The sequence below is a fragment of the Cucumis melo genome, chromosome 9 (genome assembly GCF_025177605.1).
Source record: "Cucumis melo cultivar AY chromosome 9, USDA_Cmelo_AY_1.0, whole genome shotgun sequence".
Lineage (NCBI taxonomy): Eukaryota > Viridiplantae > Streptophyta > Magnoliopsida > Cucurbitales > Cucurbitaceae > Cucumis > Cucumis melo.
In genome coordinates, this window is record NC_066865.1 from 7,598,933 (window position 1) to 7,605,277 (window position 6,345).

General features: G+C 34.1%; 1 non-coding gene across 1 annotated transcript; it reads left to right on the forward strand.

Moving 5' to 3' along the window:
• Positions 1-2,886: 2,886 nt before the first annotated feature.
• Positions 2,887-2,973, forward strand: LOC127151091 (small nucleolar RNA R11/Z151). Its single transcript, XR_007823829.1, has one exon. It is a non-coding gene; the product is annotated as a small nucleolar RNA R11/Z151 (small nucleolar RNA).
• Positions 2,974-6,345: the final 3,372 nt, after the last annotated feature.

Genomic DNA, 6,345 nt, shown 5'->3' on the forward strand with positions numbered 1-6,345 from the left:
TTTTTTTCCCAAATTTCTTTCCAACCTCTCTCCATACCCACGATTTCTTTCCTTTCTTCTTCCATTCTCCACAAAATTTCCAAATCCTATTCTCTCAATTGCTTGCCCTAGTGCCCACCACCGCACCTATTTCTTTTTCAGGTGGCCATATGTGATTATGGTGATAGCTAAGTTCTTTTGGGTTAGATAGACAAGTTTTGTTGATACTGGATATAAGTGAACTAGTTTTATTGATACTGGATATAAGTGATATAAGTTTTGATCTGGTACACCTTTAGGCTACACATATAATTTGTTTATATAGATATAGATGGAAAGTTTAGGCTATTGTTAGAAGTTTGGGCTGCACATATATATGTTGTAATTAAGTATGTAATGACCAACTTATATATGTATGGTTCATTAATATATATATGCAATTTCTTCGATGGAAAGTGAGTTGATTTCAATTGTTTATTTAATGTGTATTTTAATGTTGTTGGACTTCAAAACAGGTGCAGGATAAATTATATGGATATTTTAAAATATATAATTTTTCATTTGAAAAAAAAAATCTGACATGCAAAGCGTGTCAAGAGTACACAAATACTTAATATGTAAAAACTGTCAAAAACAAAACCTTTCTTATTCTTGACATCGACTTACTTGACGCATAAAAACTGTCAAGAAATCTTATATACTTGACGCTTTTTACCTGTCAAGTATAATTATACTTGACGCTTAAAAATTTATAATTATACTTATAAGTTTTTAAGATTTCAAGTAATTATACTTAAAAACTTATAATTATACTTAAAAACCTATAATTATACTTATAAGTTTTTAAAAACTTATAATTATACTTATAATTGACGCTTATAATTATACTTGACGCTTAAAAACTGTCAAGTAAACCGACCTTATTCTTGACATTGGATTACTTGACACATTAAAAAGCGTCAAGTAAACTAATACTTGACAGGTAAAAAGTGTCAAGTAAGCCTAGTTTTGTAGTAGTGAGATCGTATCCTAGGTCTCCAAAGATTAACAATAGCTTTAAGGTCAGGCTCAGCAAAAGGTGGATCAAGAGTCTCATCATAGCAGACTATAGAGAAGACACTAACATTCCGTACATCAGGCTCTGGTTGGGAAGGTAGCTTCCCATACTTCATGTTAAGTCTCCCTATTGCATTGGCCACCTGAGTTACTTGCGTGATCATATACTGCATATGGGCAAGGGTAGTCTCATGCTTAGAATAGTGTCCCAAAGGTTTTTCACCTCATCCTCCATGGGTTTGCTAATGTTTCCATACCCTTAGTCTCCCTAACTATTTCCTTGGCCTCCCCAGTGGTTCTGATTGTATAGTTTATCTCTCTGCTGGTTTTTTGCGTAGTTCACCTTAGCACACCAAGCTCCTGAGGCTGTTGTCCACGAGCAAGGTATACCTGTTTCACAAGAGTAGTTAATTCTGCAAGTTCACTACTAGAAAAAGAGTCTTTCTTGATGGTCGCAATTTTAATTTCTTGACGGTTTTTGAAAAAAACGTCAAGAAAGGGACAATTTAAAAGAAAAACAATCAAAAATTTTTATGAAAAGGAAGATGGTAATCAATTTTCAGCTTTCTTGACGGTTTTGAAATGTCAAGTAATATGCATATTTCCTTAACGTTTTAAAACCGTCAAGTATTATCTATTTAAATTTTTGACGTTTTTAAAACTTCAATTTTTTTTTTATAAATTCGACATTCTTGACGTTTTTTAAACGTCAAATGATATGTATTTATCTTTGACGTTTTAAAAACGTCAAGTAATATTGATTAAATTCTTGACATTTTAAAACGTCAAGAATTTTTATGAAAAGGCGGAGGGGAGTAATTTTTCAAATTTCTTGATAGTTTTTAAATGTCAAGTTAGATACTTTTTCTTGACGTTTTAAAAACGACAACAATTACTAAATAATTAAAAAAAAAACAAAAACTTAATTTTTTTTAAAAAAACCTAATTTTCCCCTTTCTTTTTACTTTTTCCCTTTCCCTCCAAACAAAACCCCAATTTCCTTCTTCCTTTCTCATAACCCACGCGATCCCAAACTTAACCATCCAGAACGCTACCGACCCAAATGTCATTGAATGTCGTGGATGCTTTTCATGCTCACCCATCCCGAATGGCTGACGCCTAACGCGAACGCAAATGTCGCTCTCTTGCTCCCTTGCTTGCCGAACGTCGAACGTTGAACGCCGATCCGTTGCTCGCCAAACGCCGAACGCCGCTGCCGCTCCCCATGGTTAATTAAGTGATCCATCCGAACGTCGAACCCACACGATCCGAATGCCGTCGCTCCCCTTTTGCATTTTCAGAAGAGGTTTTGTCATCTATATTGGAACTATTTTGGAGGGTTAATTGGACTACCATATATTATTGCCTCTTTTGAATCTTCTTTAATTGTTGTAGTCCATCTCAAATATTTATCTTTTCTAGCTGGTTAAACTGTTGGGTGGTTCATTCTTTTCTCTCCATCTAAAACTAAACCTATAGCTTGCTGCATATAATATTTATTTTCTTCGGTTAATCGATTGCATTGCCTATAGTGTTTCTTAAAAAAGATACATTTTCAGTAAAGATGTTTGGAGAGAGGTGAAAATATTGAAGTCTCTATCTGGGCATAAGCACCTTGTTAAATTTCATGATGCATGTGAGGATGCCAATAACGTTTACATAGTCATGGAGTATGTCTTTCTTCTTTTTCTTATAATTATGTATCTGAAAAAGTTATCTTAATTCTTGTTTTCCTTTTATTTCATTATGTGTTAGAAACTTATCTCATTTTTTACTTGCCTTTTGTTGTCTGCAGGGTTTACTAAATTACTTCACATCCTCCCAATTCTTGGATTGTGTATTTGATTCTATGGGCTTATGATGATATTTCAAATAATCGTAGTGAATTTCAGTGAGATTTTTCTATCAATGGTCTGATTGTTACACACACTAAAGCCTATTTTTAACTTAGTATATTAGACTTGTTGTAATGTAGTTTAGTTTGGTAATTGGTTTAATTTAGTCTGTCATCACTTGTGTAAGAGAGAAAAGAAAAGAAAGAAAAAAAGAATAGTTAAATAGCACTTTTTGTCCTTAAACCTTCAAGAGATAACAATTTAGTCTTTGAACCTTTGATTTTGATAAATTTGCAATTTAGTTTGTGATTTTGATAAACAACGTACTTTCAGTTGCTCTATTGTATTCAGTTTGCTAACTAAACTTGGAACTATACTAGTTCATCTAGTTTTAGTAGGAAACATAATTTTAGAGCCACCAACACTTCGAGTGTCAAAATTACATATTCTCATCTAGAATTCCTTTTACATTTGCTACAGAAGTTTGAGCTTTTGGTTTTCTTTACTCCTATTTGTAGTATTTGTTACTGATTTTTGTTTGGTTCTCCCATAGTAATTTGAGGTGGAATAAGCTGCAGGATGTCATACCTTCTGAAAGGTGAACTCAAGAGTTTGACTCATTTGTAAGTAATGCTACTTCTTGCAGTCGATTTATCATTTTCTGGTTTATTTTCGTTTTTGTTGTTTTACATGTGGTTATATTAGTAGTTGACAAAATTTTCTGTAGATATTTGAGCTTCAATTGTTGGAATTTATGTCCTAAAACTCGTACTTTCTTATTTGATTCAGTAAGTTTGTTATTAAATGCTATAATCTTAAACCAATAAATTAAGGTCCCGATGCTATTTTACTAAGTTTGTCAATGCACTTGAACTTTATGTAGAGACATAAACATGAATTAAGTTCGAGTTAATAGCCCAAATGGTCTATAGTGTATGAATAAGGTTGGGCACCTTATTCTGGAAAAACACTATGAATACGGCCAGCTCCGTACTTAGTACAAACGATGTAATCCTGAATCGTTCATGTGGAGACATGGGAGTGAGGGCATCCTGTGTAAATGGTTTGCATAAGATTGGAACCACGAAATAGTCACTTTTAGTTATAACGCCGTAAACTATATAAACTGACTATTTCAATTATAATGACCTAGGTAACCTGATTTTAATCATGAGCTAACTATGAATTTATATTCATTCAATAGTATCCTTCGATCTGCATAGGTGAGGGCAGCTCATTTTCGCTGGTCCAATAAGCCTCCCATTTCAGGGATAAGACCGAGTGGATAGCTAGAGACATAGGGTGCAAGATGGAATTCGCTCCTATCCATTTATAGGATGGTAGATAGGTTGTTCTCTTAAGGACTAAATCCAAGTCTTGAACAAGGGGCCCCACCTTCTCATTGGCCCGAGAAGGATTCAGGTTTATAGGTTGGACCTTAAACCAATTGTTCAATAGTGGATCAATGGGTTTTAAGGAGGAAGATGTAATCTCGGGGATAAAATTGTATTTTGACCCAGCTAAGATTACGAAGAACCTGTGAAGGATCAACTTACCTATCATGGTTATATCAGGTGGACAGAAATATATCTATAGTGAGGGGAGTGCAACTACAAGTCTTTAGTGAAATGACTTATTAGTTAACGAATGTTGATTAAGCTTGGTCTAAAAGAGTTCAGCCAGTTAATCTCGAATCGTTGGAGCCCATGATCTATAGGTCCATTAGGTTCCCCTACTAGCTCATATGGATTCAACTTAGAACAATGTGTTGGAATAACTCGAATTGTTCGAATTAGGTAAAGAGTGAAACCAACAAATATATATGAAATAAGTCGGTAAATATGAACTTTAAGCTTTATGTTTAAATATGATTTAAATAATAAAAATATGAATATGGATTCATATTTAGAAGCTTGGAAAGTTTTGAAACGGTTAAAGTTGTAAAAGTCAACATGTTGATTTTGTACTTTGAAAAACAAAACTTTGACCGGATTTGTAAACCCGAGATTTCCCTAGGATCATTTTCTCTTGTCATCTATTGTTGGGATTACTAAGTTAAAAGAAGAAAGAAAAGAAAAGAAACGAAGTGGAATTGGACAGCACAAAGCCCACCACCGACAAGCTCATTTTTCAGCCCAATTTCATTTCATTCCTTCATCATTTTCCATCCAAACTTTCAGAGCATTTGAGGAGAGAGTGAAGGAAGAAGAAGAAGAATTTCGTGGTTTGAGGTTGAAGAAGATAGGAAAAAGTTCATGCAAAGCAATCCATTGCAGAATCTGGGTGCAACTGTCAACCTCTAGTTTGTTTTGTTCGGTTTGAGCTATCTAGAAGGAATTAAGAGGTGAAGTTTGATTTTCTTGAAAGTTAGTTCATTTTCCAACAAATTTCATGAAGGAAGCTTTAAGCTGAATAGTATGAGAAGTTAATGGTTTTTGAAATGGAAAACAGAGCACAAGATTTTCGAGCAAACCAGAAGGATTTCTAGTGTTCTTTGATGCTTTGAGTATTCTGGAAGTGTACAAGTCGAATCAGAAGCTCTATTTGGTATGGTTGGAAAGCTTATTCAATATCCTATAACTTTCATGAAGATTTTGAGAGCCAAAAAGGACTTTAAGTGGGATTAATTGGAGGAGATAGATAAAGAGTGGTAGACCTTGAATTCTGTATTGTCTGTGTTCGAGGAAATTCTGGACGAATTGGCTGAGAATCTCGTTTTCATTTCTTCGGTAAGTTGTAGAGTATTAAAAAATGAAGATTTTTATGTGTATTTAATTAATTTTGGTTAAGTTTTGAGGAAGTTATGGGTGTTGGAAGTTAGGATATCGAATCTGGAAAATCTGGAAAGTGGGATGTAATGTGATTCTTAATCTAATTGTTTAGAGATTCATGAGAATGGAAAGACAAAGCTATCTATGGTTCTAATGCTCGGTTTTTGTTGTTGACAGGTTAAGAGGAGATAGGCCGAGTCTACAAACCGGGGAACTAGATAAGACTGTGAGTGACAAAACAAATTTCTAAAATGTTATTAAACAGTTGTTCATAATTATATGTTTTACATGTTTTTCTATGAATGATACATGGTTTTGTGAACGGTTTCAAACATGAGTTTTGAGCTTAGATTTTCTAATGAGGGTTATATTCGAGCACGTGGCTAATGACTTTATGAAAAGTAGTTGAAACGATATCTTTTAAAGTAAAGCATGTGTTAGGAAATATTATATAATGATTTAAAGTTTTTCACGAGCAAGTTGAATAAACTTGAGTTTTACAAAAGATAACGATAAACAGACATGTTTAAATGTTTTCATGTGACTTCATGGAGATTTCCATTGACTACATGACTGAGATATTGAGCCTGAGGCTATATGGTACAGTGTGCACACAAGTTATATTTTCGTTGTCGACGTTGAGTGTACTCCGTGACAACGATGCTGTCGTGAGTGCTAGGCGGGCTCCACTACGACAAAGACGA